This window comes from Arvicola amphibius, chromosome 5 (assembly GCF_903992535.2).
Source record: "Arvicola amphibius chromosome 5, mArvAmp1.2, whole genome shotgun sequence".
Taxonomy (NCBI): domain Eukaryota; kingdom Metazoa; phylum Chordata; class Mammalia; order Rodentia; family Cricetidae; genus Arvicola; species Arvicola amphibius.
This window is the reverse complement of record NC_052051.1, coordinates 147251987-147268034: the sequence shown is the minus strand read 5'-3', so window position 1 is coordinate 147268034 and position 16048 is coordinate 147251987.

Here is a 16048-nt window from a genome sequence, read left to right as displayed (position 1 = left end):
AAGCCCGCGAGAGCTGCTTCTGCCTTGGGAGTTGAAACAGTCTTTCGTCCCTTCGTCCTTCCCTCCCTCGACTCAGTAACTGTTGATCATCTGCTTTACACCAGGCACCATGAGAATACAGGGATGAAGGAAATGGCAATGTGCCGCATTCGAGAAGCTGGCGGTGCATTGTAGTACACCCAACTGTTTTATTACCTCGCAGCACATCTAGAAGATGACAGAATGTGCATCAAATATGACAAATAAGAAGGCTACTTTGACTGCTGAGGACCAGCCCAGATCCTTTGCTTGATCCAGGATCCCCTCTGACCAGTCCCAAGGATGAAAAGATTGCTAGTAGAGAAAGCTATTCACAGCAGCATGCTGGCTAGGAAAGCCCGTTACAGGGTTCTGAGCTGATTTCAACTTAAGAGTCCCCGAGATTAAGATGGGCCGTGGCACCAGAACCTCTAAGTACAAGACCTTGAACAAGAACATGGATGCTTTAAACCATGACTGGAAACAAAAGTTAAAACCCTGAACAAACAATAGGAGGATGGCAACATCGTGTCACTTCTGGTGATGAGGGTTGACTCTTCCCATCCTCCGAATGAGAGTAGACTTGCTATGGATTTGACCCACAGTTGCAGCAACCAGTTTTGAACAGCTGAAAGTGACTCATCCTTAATTTGCTTTAGACCCAGCTTCACCAACACAAAAGGGCTTCTGGGAACTGCTCGACACTCATCCATGCCCAGACCCGGAAGTTAAAATGGTTTGATATCCTGAAAGAGAAGTCAGGTGAGATACAGGAGATAGGCTCTCCTCTTACGAACGAAAATCTGAGGCCCATTCCACACAACTCTTGAAAGACACCAAGTCAGCTGGAACCTCAGATGTTCACCGCGGCAACCAACTCAACTATGCACCCAGTTTTATTGCTTGATTCCATTGCCTGGGATCTCTTCTTACAACAAGCCAAATGCCCACACAGTGTGCGCCAGCCCTGCTTTCTGAGAAGAATGCGGATGTTCTAACATGCACAAAGTATTTGGCTGAGACATTCTAATCCACACAAATCCCCTCCCAAGATTTTACATTATAATAATACTATAGATTTGCTTCTTAATCTAGTCTCAAACAGTTTCACAGATTTATGGGGGCCCACAAGAGCTGCTATAACAAAGCTTCTAAACTGGGGGGGCTTCAAACAACTGAAACAAGTTCTCAAGCAGTTCCAAGTAGTCAGAAGTCTGAGATCAAGATGTCAAAGCAGCCCTGCTCCCTGTAGGACCCTGAGGAGAATGCTCCCTAGTTTCTGGCTTCTGGAGCAGCTGGCAACCCTTAACATTCCCCGGGCCTACAGCTGTCACTACATTACTCTGCCTTCAGCTTCACACGGTTGCCTCTCCATGTGTCTCCAGGTCTTCACCTTCACCCATGTTTGTGTCCAAATGTGCCCCCTTCTGCTCATAACAGCTCATACATCCCAACCCTGGTGACCTCATCTTAACTTGACTATCTGTGAATGCAGTGTTTCCTGGGGAGAAGGCTTGCCCTGGGGAGAGAAGGCTCACAGTAGGAAGTGTGTTTATTCAAATCAAAACTCTGGACCCAGAAATTCCACTCTTGGGAATTTACCCAAGAGATGCCCAATCATATTACAAAAGCATCTGCTCAACTATGTTCATAGCAGCATTATTTGTAATAGCCAGATCCTGGAAACAACCTAGATGCCCTTCAGTGGAAGAATGGATGAAGAAACTGGAATATATACATATTCTATTGGAAGTAGACAAGATTGCCGGGCAAAAATTGGGAACTCAGGGGTGGGGTGGGACGGGGGCAAGGGGAGATGGGGAGAGAAAAGCGTGAAGGGGAGGATGGGGAGAGCTCGGGGGGAATGGGATGCTTGGGATATAGGAAGGGTGGATATGGGAACAGGGAAGCATATATCTTAATTAAGGGAGCCATCTGAGGGTTGTCAAGAGACTTGACACTCTAGAGGGATTCCCGGGTATCCAGGGAGATGCCCCCAGCTAGTTCCTTGGGCAGCTGAGGAGAGGGAGCTGGAAAAGGCCAGATCCTATAGCCATACTGATGAATTTCTTGCGTATCACCATAGAACCTTCACCTGGCGATTGATGGAGAAAATGACAGAGCCCCACATTGGAGCACCGGACTGAGCTCCCAAGGTCCTGATGAGGAGCAGAAGGAGGGAAAACATGAGAAAAAGTCAGGACCGTGAGGGGTGCGTTCACCCATGGAGACGGTGGGACAGATCTAACGGGAGACCACCAAGTCCAGTTGGAATGGGACTGATGGAACATGCGACCAAACCGGACTCTCTGAATGTGGCCGACAGTGGAGGCTGACTGAGAAGCCAAGGACAATGGCGATGGGCTTGGATTCTACGGCGTGGACGGGCTCTGTGTGGGCCTTGTCAGCTTGGTTGCTCACCTTCCTGGACCTGGAGGGAGTTGGGAGGACCTTGGACTTAACAGAGTAGGGAACCCTGATGGCTCTTTGGCCTGGAGAGGGAGGGAGTGCGGGTATGGGTGGAGGGGAGGGAAGGGGGAAGAGGAGGGGAGGAGATGGAAATTTTTAATAAAACGAGAAAAAAAATCAAAACTCTGAGTCCCATTTGTCATAGAAGTTGATTTTTCCCAGAAATCCTAGTGAAAAATTATCTTACAGTGACATCACTCATCTGGCTCAGATTAACTCCACCTTTCCAAAAGGACTGAGTACCGTTTATTCACATCATGGACTTTGGGTCAGGGTGGTATTTCTCCTTGCGGTCTACAGCTGTCAGCCAGGTTCTGCTGCTTTAAATAAGCAATTTTACACAGTGCCCCCTCCATGATTAGATTGAGTTGATGTGTATCACTTCATTCTTAAATGGAATGACTTCATACCTTATCCATAACCAGGCTGGGAGTCACCTCATGGGTTCTGATTAATTTTTTATTATACTACAAAGTGTGTGTGTGTGTATGTGTGTGTGTTCATGTGCACAGGGAGACCAGAGGGCAAGCTTCGATGTTATTCTTCAGTAACTGACCACCTTTCTGTTTTCTGAGTTTAAAGTCTCTCACTAGTGTGCCAGGCTTTTTCTTTTGGGCTACCAACCTGCTTCCAAATCATGACACAGAGACTTATTATTAGTTATGGACATGTGGCCTGGCTAGTTTTTTTTTTTTTAATTTTTTCCTAATAACATTCTTTTTTCCTCCTCTCATGGTTTTTTTTTTGTATTTAAAAATTTCCATCTCCTTCCCTCCTCCTCCCCCCTCCCTCCCCTCCTTCTCCCCCTTCCCTCCCCTTCCCTCCACCCATACCTCCCCTCCCTCCCTCTCAAGGCCAAGGAGCCATCAGGGTTCCCCACTCTATGCTAAGACCAAGGTCCTCCCAACTCCCCCCAGGTCCAGGAAGGTGATCGACCAAGCTGAGAAGGCTCCCACAGAGCCCGTCCATGCAGAAGAATCAGAGCCCAGAGCCATTGTCCTTTGCTTCTCAGTCAGCCCCCGCTGTTGGCCACATTCAGAGAGACGGGTTTGGTCGCATGATCCATCAGTCCCATTCCAACTGGAGTTGGTGATCTCCCATTAGTTCTGTCCCACCGTCTCCATGAGTGAACGCACCCTTCTCGTTCCTGACTTTCTCCCTCATGTTCAACTTAAATAATTAACCTGTTGGTCTTTATCTACGGCTTGCCTTGGGGCTTTTTACCTTCTTTTTTTCACTGCTTCCAGCGGTGTCTGTGAGCTGGCGACTGCCTGACTTCTGGCCCGGTGTCTCCTCCTTCTCTTTTTCTTTCTCTTGTTCTTCTCTTTCTCAAGCCTGCAGTTCTACTCCTATTTATACTTTCTGCCCCCCCAAGCCCCGCCTGTCCTTTCTCCTGGCTAGCTATTGGCTATTCGGCTTTTTATGAGACCACTCAGGTGCCTTAGGAAGGCAAGGTGAAACAAACGCAATACATCTTTACATAATTAAACAAATGCAGCATAAACAAAAGTAACACATCTTTACACAGTTAAAGTCAGATTCTGCAGCATAAACAAAAGTAACACACCTTTACACAGTTAAAGTCAGATTCTGCAGCATAAACAAATGTAACACACCTTTACACAGTTAAAGTCAGATTCTGCAGCATAAACAAAAGTAACACACCTTTACACAGTTAAAGTCAGATTCTGCAGCATAAACAAATGTAACACACCTTTACACAGTTAAAGTCAGATTCTGCAGCATAAACAAGTAACACACCTTTACACAGTTAAAGTCAGATTCTGCAGCATAAACAAATGTAACACACCTTTATACAGTTAAAGTCAGATTCTGCAGCATAAACAAAAGTAACACACCTTTATATAGTTAAAGTCAGATTCTGCAGCATAAACAAAAGTAACACACCTTTACACAGTTAAAGTCAGATTCTGCAGCATAAACAAATCTAACACATCTTTGCCTAGTTAAAATAATATTCCACAGCACACCAGCTTGGAAGTCATCAAGTAGACCAGGCAGGATTCCCCACCTGTCTTTGCCTCCCCTGCAGGAGGATCACAAGCACGTACTATCATATGTGGCTTTCTTAAGGTGCTCATTCAGTGTTCACTTTCACTGCTGCCAGAAGAAATTTCCAGATGAAAACCAGCAAACCAAGAAGGCTGATTTTACTAGGAATGTGGATGGGACAAGGGGAACAGAATGGAGTAGTGGAGTGACTGGGATCAAAGTTCACCTGGTCAAAGTTCATCATGCCAATGTGTATTAGCTACTTTCACATCACTGTGACCAAAATTTACCTGGCAGAGAAAAGGGGGGAAAATTTTGACTCAGAGTTTCAGAGGAAATGGACACATTTACCACAGCAGGGAAGGCAGGAGCCACATACAATGCTAGGCAAGCCTGGCAGCCTTTGCAATCCTGGTGTTTAGGTAGGTGGTAGAGACAGCAAGCAGAGACTTACAGAACTGGCATGCTTTGGATTCGAACCAGAGACCTTAGCTGAACACACGAAGTAGTGAACGATAAAGGAAGCCACTGAACATCACTCGTCGGTCTCCTCATGAATGAGCACACACATGTACACACCCATGCAAAATGCAATACAGGCAAACAATATACACCACACACACACACACACACACACGAAGAGAGGGGGTCACAGCTTATCATTTATAAAACATTAAACCTTATCATATAAAAAGACTGGGGGAGGGGAGAGGGAATAGGCAGGCACCAAGCCCAGTCATCTTTGACTACTCAAATGCTGTTTACTGCAAGGGCAGAACACTAAGAGTTGCTGGATCCAAACTGCAACCAGGAAGGCATGAAGCTAGAGGAAAATTCGACACCTTGGGGTGGGGAGAACAAAGCAAAATACAGTCATCGCCGCAAAAGTCTAGCTTTAAAGTTGTTGATAGCGTCTCCAGATGTATTCCATGAAAATAAGGCTTTGATTCTTCATTGTTTTTCGTTGGTCTGCAGTTGAAAACACTCTGATTAATACGTGAAGACAACTGGCCCATTTTATACCTAAGTAAATTGCAGGCAGGAGACCTTGAGTTATTTGTCTGAGAACAACACAAGAACATGCTGGGGTGCAAGCCCCATTCCCTACCTCCAACAGTCCTCAGGTTTTCAGTCCCCTAGGCCCTTCCCTAGAGTATGGGCAAAAGAAGTGGTCATGGCAGAGATACTGGTGACAGAGAGGTGCTAGCCATGTCGGGAAACTCGGGACTGCAGGCAATTTCCAGGAATTTCTAGGGGGCCAATAATGTTGTTGGCCTCTGGCAATCAAAACCCTGAGGCTTGCGTAATGCCGTTCAAGCAAATGTCTTGGGTGGACTTGGAATGGATTCTTCCCCGCTTAGTCTCTGGATAAGGAGGTGACACAGGTCACACAGGACTGCCTTGCGGCCCTGAACCACAGACCCCCGCTACATTGTCCCGAGCTCCTGACCTACAGGAAGACTGAAATGAGTATGTCTTTAAGCTATTAAATGTGTGCTAATTTGTCACACAGCAATAGAAAATGAACCCACTGTTCCTTGCAGGAGCCAGGTTTTCACTTTCTACAATCATCTAAGTTCTAGTTTACAAACCCTGAAACACACGTAAGCTATGAAGTTTTGTGTTTCAGATATGTAAACAATGCTTCTGGTGGGGGGGGTGGAGAACATCTGTGAACAGTTCTTTCCCTTTGGCTTTGAGTTGGAGCACGATGTCAAGAAATATGTCTTCCCCCGCAGAACAGTCAGCCATTCTGGAGACCTTGCGTCAATCAGATTAGCAAGCAATTTGTTTTCCATTTGTCTTCCTGGGCTGTAAATAGTTTCCATTCTCTACTGCCATCTTCCAGAGGGACTTGTGACACCAAATAACCAAGCGCTGTCAGGTTCAGTAACTGGCTTCCTCATGTGAGGAATCTCTAATGCATTAAGTCTATGCAATCCTCCATCACTAGGTAGAGCGGGAGCGGGAGAGACCGCTCCGTGGGTTAAGTGCTTAGCTGTGCAAGCATGAAGCCCTGAGTTTGGATCTCAGTGCCTACAGTGGATACATCTGTAACCCCGGTCCTGGGTGACAGAGACAGGATTCCCAGGACTCACTGCCCAGAAGTCTAAGTGGTGAGTTCCAAGGTCATGTAAAACCCTGTCTCAAAGACGTAGAGTGGAGAAGCAGTTGAGAAAGATAATCTGACATCAACTGCTGACCTCCACATATAAAGACAAGCAAATGCCTGAAAAATGCAACACACACACACACACACACACACACACACACACCTTTGATCATGGTGATTCAGTTAAATCACAGTGCAGTGGTGAGAAAGAAAACTTCAGAGTCTTATCACTCCAGAAGGCTAGGTCCACCTATGCTCCTAGAACAGAATGCCAGAGACAGACGTTTCGCAGAGTTCTGGAGGCTGAAAGGTCAATGATTTGGCATCTGCTGTCTGGCCATCTTGTACCCTCATGGGGCAGGAAGCTGAAGGGCAAAAGGGACAAATTCTGTACCTGCCCTCAGCAGAGGAGAAAGCATCCACTTCTACAATCCCTTTCTGCAGCAGTGGCGGTCCCTCATGAGGACAGAGCCTTGCTGACTCAACACCTTCCCAAAGCCCCTACCTTCCAACACTGTGACCCTGGGAATTAAGTCCCCCCCACCATGTGAATGTGGGGAGCTGGTGTGCACATTCAGACCATAGGAGGGGTTCTTGTAGTTGCTGTCCCAGTGACCCCCAAGTGTGACACCCCATTCTCCTTTTTCCATGAGGGCATTCTCTGTGCTCTTCTGTTGTCATGGCATTTCTGTCCTGCTGGGGTTTGGTTTTGTTTGTTATGTAGTCCTGGCTGTCCTGGAACTCACTCTGTAGACTAAGCTGGCCTCAAACTCAGAGACCTGCCTGCCTCTGTCTCCCGAGTGTTGGGATTAAAGGTGTGCGCCACCACCACTCCCTCTTCATCTGGCCTGCTGGGATTTATTACTTATGCTGCTACCTTTGGTAGCTGATGGCCACTGAGTCTTATCATCTTTTGGAGACATTGGGTTTGAGGAAGATAAAGCAGCTAGCTGAGTCTTTACATTCTCTTTTAGGGGGTAGGGAAGACTGGGCGTACAAGATATGACCTGAGCTCTTCCTGAAGGTGCGCAAATGAGGATAGGTCAGATGGTCAGGTGGACAGTGGGTGGGCCAACTTAGGCACTCCCTGCTTCTTCCGCAGCCTCCACTCCATCTTCTGTGCTTGCCAGCAGTACTTACATTCGCTGGGATGCAGGGAGTATGGGCTAAGCTCAGAGTTTCCATCCTGATGGCCAGAAAAGCGTTGAGAGACCATGTGACCCAAGTCATTCTAACTAGAATGCTTCTCAGGACTTCACTGAGAATGCCTGAAATTTGGGTCCTGAGTGTCCATTGCCATTCATATGTTCAAGTCTTACTTACCAACTTGTAGCACTATGGGAGGCAAGACCTACAGAAAGGATATTAGATGGTATCTGAGGTCAGTCCTTGCAGGCAGGAAAAGCTGGCCCCGCCTCTTACCTGGGCAAAGTAGAAGAGTCGGCCCCTGTGGCACGGGTGCAGGACAGTGGGCAGGATGACCAACCCCACTACTCCCCAAGCCCAGATCCAGGACTTTGAGTTGGCCCACCCCAACATCTACCCCACCTAAGAACTGCTGGAGCGAGTGAAGGGGCTGGTCCTGCGGAACCAAAGCTGCAGGGTCTCCACAACACAGGGCCACAGCAAGGTATCCAAGAGGAGTCCCTGTGAGGGTCCACTGTAGATAATGTAGAAGAAGCCAGAGGCATCAAACTAGACCAAAGACTCATTGCAATGTACATTTGCAAACAAAACTTTTAGGGAAAAGCCCATACTAGGTAACACACTGCAGCTTCCATGGCAAATTTTAATTATTTTTACCTTTTGTTTTCTTTTGGTGGGGAGGTTGCTAGGGTTGGGGGGCAGCTTTGAAGGGGTGGAGAGATGATTAAGATTGGGGTACATGATGTGAAGTTCCCAAACACTTAAATGGTTCCACTTACAGTCAGGAACGCTGAATCTTCCCAAGACAGCTGAGGGAGGAAAATGTGCATTGTAGCTAACTTTTGCTTCTGTTCCCCTCCGTGTGCTCTCCTGGCAGTGAGCCTGGATTTGGCTGAGAGAGGCCCTATCTCTGGTTTTCTTGAATATGGAGCAGGTTGAAAGCTGGGAGATGGACTATAGGAGACACGAGAGGTTAGCTAGACACCGTGTCATCCTGGTTGGGTAGAGACGACATGGGACATAGCATTTAGTGACTATTTGAGCACCCAAATCCCTGGCAATGCACTAGAGATATAGGACATCCACCAGGAGATACGCCAAGATGCATGGGAAAGTAACAATTTGGAAAGAAAGGAGGGCCGAGGAGAAAGCAAGCACAGATTGGTGTGGACTGAAGCAGAACAAGGTTACAAACTGAATGAAAGGCTCCTGGGAGAAAGCTGGCTGCATGTGCTGTGTAAGATGATTGATGGTAGCATTGAAAAGTGACCGAGAAAGAACACAAGTAAGAACAATGGGAAAGGAGACCACACTGGGGGTGGATACTTCTCAGCCCTCCAGAGGAGGTGGCAGAGAGGAGAGAGGAGGAATTTATCAAATAGTCAAGAATATTGACCAACAAGGGACGAGGTAAATGCTGGGTGACAAGTGCCCAGCAGAAGAAACTGGAAAACAAAATCCATATCAAGGCACATCGCTGTAACTTATTATAACAGCGAGGCCAGAAAGGTTGTCTCCAAAACTGCTAGGGAGAGAGAGAACCCTCAGCATACCATCACAAAGCATCAACAGCAACAACACTGGGCCCGAGGACACCAGAAACTTTCTGCTCCAAATTCTGGAAGAAAAGTTTCCAACATTGAATTCTAACCCCAGACGTCACTGACTGTGAGATGTGGTGAAGATCCCCGGGGGCTGGGGATGTGGCTCAGTGGGTAGCGGGCTTGTTTAGCACGTACGAGGCCCGACCTCGGACAATTGTGTGGTGGTGCATCCCTGACGTTTTAGCACTTGTCAAGCGGACACAGGAGAATCAGAAATGCAAGGTTATCCTCAGCTACGTGGTGAATTTGAGGCCAGTCTGGGCTACACGAGACCCCGTCTCCAAAATTAAAAACCAAACGAAACCCAAAACCAAGACATTTCAGGACATGTGTGTGCTCCCTTGACCTCTTCAGTTCCCCTCACTAATGCTGCCTTGCTTTACCAGTTCATGGCACGGTTCGCTCTGGTTTTTACAGCTTGTTTCTTTTTGCCACTGAGTACTGCTCCACTGTGTGGCTGTGCCAAAAATTTCCTTATCTAGTCTCTCTTTAACAAGACTGTTCTTAACTCGGCAAGAAACTACCCACTCTCTTCCAAAGTAGCTTTGCCACTGGGTATTCGGGCCAGCATCGCAAGTCAGTAGAGGACAGAGTTGAAGTCATTCTAACAGGTGTTAGCAGTACCTCGCTTTTAATTCGTAGATTCATAATGATACCTGAGGTGGTGGTTGGAGCCTTGAATTCCTAAAACTATGATCATAAAGAGTGGTGGTGGCACCAAGCTCAAAACACTGTTTGTGGTGGAGTAGGGGAAAAGTTACTGTGGGAAAGGGGGCCTAAGAACTAAGAGGTCAAATTCCTGAGGGTCAAATGTTTGCAAATTCCAAAGAAGCAACAGGACTTTATTAGCAACTCACGAGTCAGGCAGCATCTAAACTTCAGAATCCAAAGTGGGCTGAAGTTGAGCTGAGAGCAGAAGAACAGACCGTGTCACAGATGGGTCCTTTCAGACTGCCTTCTTTATCTCCGTGTAGGTGAAAGGTCACTGACTTGCAGGTAAAGCATCAGACAAACCTCACTAAGTCTGACATTTCCTTATTTTCTGAGAGCTCAGATTTTACAAAGAAGTTAGAAGTCAGTTTGGTGACATGGATCCCCAGCCTAAGTGACTTCATTCGGGGTCTGCTGTTTTCACAATTCTTCTTGCAAGTCATGAGTGGTATTGTCAATATGAACATTGATTGTCCTGATAGAGTCTTAGGCTGAAGTCATAGGGAAGAGTGTGTTGGAGGGAGGCTGCTTGTTCATTTCCAGGCTGCTGGGCAGCTCAGACCCAAAATAATCACACAGAAACCATATTATTTAAATCACTGCTTGGCCCATTAGCTATAGCTTCTTATTGGCTAACTCTTACATATTAATTTAACCCATTTTTATTAATCTGTGTATCACCACGTGGCTGTGGCTTACGGGCTAAAGTTCTGGCATCTTTCTCTGGTGGGGCTACATGACTTCTCTTTGACTCTGCCTCCTTTTTCCCAGCATTCAGTTTAGTTTTCCCCACCTAGCTCTGTTCCCCTATAGCTCTGCTATAGGCCCAAAGCAGTTCATTTATTAACCAATGATATTCACAGCATACAGAGGGGAATCCCATATCAAGAGTGCATTGCACACACACACACACACACACACACACACACACACACACACACACACTAGCCCCCTGCCTTTCTTGCTGTGAGAAGTCCGAGGTTATCTGAGAATCCTAAACCTTTTGGGATTGAGAGAATCCAAAGGTAGAAGGCAGGGATGCTGCTGCCCTCCTCTGGTCACTCACTAAACGGTTATGACTTTATCCCTCTGACCTAGGCCATCGGTCGGTTCTACTTGCTGGTCTGTGACCACCAAAGCTAGACAGGCAACCTTCCTGGCTGGATGCTGGGCAGATCTGGAGGCTTTCAGAGGCTGGCACCCTGGCTGTGAAGACAGGGGCTCTTTGCTCTCTCTCACTTCCTCTTCTCTCACTAGCACCCTGCATCTTCCGCCCTTCAGGGCAGCTGACCCCTGGGCCTGCATGAGCTGGCTCTTGCCCGCTCTTCTCACGGCTTGAAAGTCAGGGTCACTGATCATTACCAATAAGATGTCTATTTATGTAAGTGCAATCATACATGGTTGCTCTTTCTCTGTGTGTTTTGTGTCTCTTAGCATAACATCCTTTAAAAGCACCTAGGGAATTTTGGGTTTCTTTTTTTCGAGATGGAGTCTTACTACATAGCTTAGGCTGGCTTTAAAAGAGAGATCTTCTTCCCACCTTAGCCTCTGGGGTACTAGGATCACACACATGTGCCGCCATGCCCTATGCCTTTTGTTGTTGGTTGGTTTAGCTGTGCTGTGGATCAACCCAAGGCCTCGGGCATGCTGGGAAAGTGCTCTAGTCAGAATCCATCAAGGAGTACTGTAAGACACCTAAAACTCACCCAAAAGGGTCTGAATTTGGAGGCCTGCGGTGCATGCTGGACATGTAAATTGTCAAGACACCACCCCTACCTCCCCCCCCCCCCGCCGCCCCAGGGAGTGTCAAGGCCTGCTTTCAACATGAGCTGGGCATCAGACATGACTGGGGACTTCGCACAGCCCAGATTCACAGGTTCCTATGCCCTGACTCTGATGGTTCATCCAGAATGTTGAAGAATAAGCCCCTTTTACCACTGCTGCTGAGAGGTTTCTAAGTAACCAAGTCAGACTGGGGCTGCCGGGAAGCCCATGGGAAGCTCTCTCCTTGACAGGGACACTGTCACCCACCCCGCTGCAGTGGCCCAGAGGCCTGGAAGGCTGTCTGCACCTGGTAGAAACAGTAGAATTTCTGTTGTGATTTCAGCAGACGGGGCTTGGAGGAGACGCTCTGATTTTCAGTAGAGATTTCCTTTTTCCTGTGATCATTTGGATTCTAGAATGATTCCGTTTATAAACAGGGTTATGAGAAAGAACAGACTTTTTCTTGTGGTCTCACTCTGGAGCATGAGGAGGACTCCGGGACTCTGGGAGGAGCCTGTCTTTGACAGAACACACCTAGGGTTAGGCTCCACACAGCAGCAGGACGCTGAGAGACTGTGAATGAGTACTCTCTGCCCTTCCTGTACCCCAGCCATTCCAGGAGCGCCTGCTGCCCTAGAGCCTGGAAGAAGAAAGTTCTTGGGTTCTTCCTTGCTTCATCAATGGCCTTCCCTGCCAACCTTCTTGCCCCTCTTCCCTCTCTGTGCCATGCAGTCCCTGCTTGCTTTCTTGTTGTAGCTGCCCTCTGCTGAGCAATGGTCCCAGTTCAATGCTGAACGTCCCATGACTTAGGAAAAACCTTTCCCTTACGTCCCACGACTTAGGAAAAATCTTTCCCTTTTCTCTTCACGTTCTGTTTGGTTCTAAGCCTAAGGGTATATGTGTCCACCTATGCCTATCGTGTGTGGGCCTGTGAGTGTGTTCACCTGTGCGTGTACACGTGAAGACCCGAGATCAACGTCAGGTATCTTCTACCGTTCCATACTTTTTTGTTTTGTTTTGTTTGGAGATAAGGTTTCTCACTGAACCTGGAACTAGCCATTTCAGTGAGACTGCCTGGTCAGAGAACCCTCAGGATCTGCCTATCTCTGCATCAACCTCTCCACCCCCACCCAGGACTGGCTTGATGGGTGCTTTTATGTGGGTCCTGAGGATCCCAACTGTGCGGCAAGCATTTAGTCACTGAGTCATATTCTCAGGGATATTCTCAGCCCATTTGATTTTGTTCTGCTCTGTTTAACCAGCCCCACTATGTAAGCCAGGTTGGCCTGGAACTCACAGTCCTCTTACTTCTGCCTCTCAGGGGCTGGGATTGTAGGTGGGGCCACCACACATAACCAAACGCTGCCCTCTTTCCCCCTTACTCCCTCCCTCTTTGCCATCTTGATTTATTTCTTAGAGCAGATACTAAAATATATGGTGTATTTTATGACCCTGTCTCCCATCCCCATGCCGAAGGTTCAGCCAAGGCCTTCACACTTACTGAGCAGGCTCCCTACCATTAAGCAACATCCTCTGGCCATAACATCTCCTTTTAGACCAGCCATATGTAAAGAACTGAATAGTCAGACACATGTGTCTGGTACCTTCAGCATGAGAAGCACACACTAGAAGCCCAGGTTGCAGTATCCCACTGTCTTAGTTAGGGATTCTATGGTTGTGAAAAGATACCATGACCACGGCGACTCTTATAGAGGAAAACACCTAACAGGCTAGCTTGCTTACTGTTTCAGAGGTTCAGTCTATTATCATCAAAGCAGGGAGCATGGTGGCGTGTGGGTAGACATGCTGCTGGCTTCATCCTGATTGGAAGGCAACAGGAAGGACCGTGACACTGAGCGAAGCTTAAGCAAGAGACCTCCAGCCTGCTGCCATAGTGGCACACTTCTGTCAACAAAGCCACGCCTACTTCAGCAAGGCCACACCTACCAATTTAGTGCCACTTCCTATGGGCTTTTGAGGGCCAATTACATTCAAACTGCCACAGTCACTGCTCCCATGTAATGATCCAACAACTCTTGCTCTTTGGATGCCGTAGAGAACAGGACCCACTCAAAATAGGATACAGAGTTGTTGATTTTTGGTTCCAGCTTCTTTGAATAGAAGCTAAGAAGACGAGGGTCACATGGGCTTCTCCCACCCTAACTCTCGCCCGGGGCTCCCTGCACAAGGAGCTGTTTCACCTGGTCTGATGGCCAAAGGATCAAAGGGGCCGCAGAGAGTGCCTGCCAGGCTGAATCCCTCTCCTGTGTGGTAAGGAGTTTCCAACGAAGAAAAGCAGTAGGGAAGTCGCAGCCGTGTAAGCGATCTTTCAGACAGTGATTCCAAATAGGGATCCTAACATAGAGAACCTTCTCAAATGGAAAGAAAGAATGCCAACGGCTTGACCTAAGCCCCCAAATTCTCAAAATGCACTTAAGGATTAGAGGAGGCCAAACCCCTAGAGTCTAGAAGTTAGTTATAGAATGAAACGGCTCCTAGATATGGGTTGAGGGGAAGGTTTGCTGTAGATGTGGGGGCAAGCACACCGAGGCATCGGTCTAAAGTAAACCAGGCCACGAAGTGGGTGGGATGAGAGACAGGAACCAGGAGCTAAGAGGCCAGGAGTGAGCCAGAAGATCAAGAGACTAGCGTAATCAATATGGCTGGGTTATACAGAAAAGAGAAGCTGGGGGAAGGGGCCTGGCCCAGTGTCAGGGCTGGAGGGATTAGGGTAGGAGGTTGGGTGTGACAACCAGTATGCCTCCCGTAACAGGTACTGGAGATGCTGACAGAGGTCAGCCAACAGCATCTGCTTGTTAGCCATTTGTATTTGGTTTTTGGTTTTAGAACTAAGTTATCAAGCTGTAAGCAAGCACCTCAGAAAGTGGGAGAGAGAAGGGAAGAGAGGGAAGACTGAAAAGATCCCTGGCTAAATTGCTCACAGAGAGAATATGTGTGCATATATGTGAACGTTTCTCTCTCTCTCTCTCTCTCTCTCTCTCTCTCTCACACACACACACACACACACAAACACACACACACACACAGAGCATAAGCATGTGGACAGACGTGTAGGCATGTGGCATGTGTTTCTGTGTGTATGGAAAGACCAGAAGCAGATAAATACTGGATGTCTCCTTTTAATAATCTCCCCTTTAATTTCTGAGCCAGGGTCACTCACTCCCTGAGCCCAGAACTCCCTGATGCAGCCAGGCCAAGTGGCCAGCCACCCCAGCGATCCTTCTCTCTTAGCCTTCCAGCACTGGACTGCAGGTGTGCCCCGCCAAGCTTTTTTTTAACTTGGGCACCAGGAACTCAGAGTCATGCTTTCATAGCAAGAATGACCTGCACCCTCTCATCACACGCCAGAGACATTCCATCCCAGACAGACCTTCCCTTGTAGTGTTGTTACAAGACCTCACCCTTCTCGTGCCCTGTGCCGCTGTCCTACCAGCAGAGGCGGGGAAGGGAAAAGAGAGCAACCAGAGAAAAGGCACAGGGCTTTTTATTGGTTTGGTTGTTCGCTTATTTTATATTACTGTGGTGTAGGGGATTGAGCCCGGGGCCTGGCATATACTAGGCAAATGCTCCATTACTGAGCAATATCCCCAGGGCACTGGCTGGTTATTTTGAATGACTGTTTTGTGCCTACCCATAGGAAATGAAGACTGCCACCACTTGCTAAAAGATTAGTATGAACTCCTTGAGATTTGCAGGTGGAAGAAGCAGGCTCCCCATTCAGCTGTCATAGGGGCTGTTAGACACTGGCCACACTCACCGCACGCTCAGAACCTCACACTCAGAAACACAAGACATGAGGAGATGCTCCTTAGAAACAGTGACCCATCTTGAGCCTTCCAGCTCCCATTCTACAGCATAAGAAGTGAAATTGCATAGCCTGTTGGAAACAGTCTTACATTGATGCTGGGAAAACCAGATGTTACAGGCAGAACATAAGTTTCTCAGAAAGAACGTAAGTTTTTGATAAATAAGTCTAAATTAGATTTAACTTTAAAAAGCCTTGTAAAACCCAAAAGGCTAAAACAGCCATTACTTCCTTGAGTTAGTCAACGCTGAGTCCGGCTATAAACACACAGGCCTTTCAAGATGAAACATCCTTACCTGAGTATGCATCTCCACCGTGATAATAGATTCGTCCCAATGTGTTTACTCAGAGATCACAGGAGGAATCAATGCATAAAAACAATAG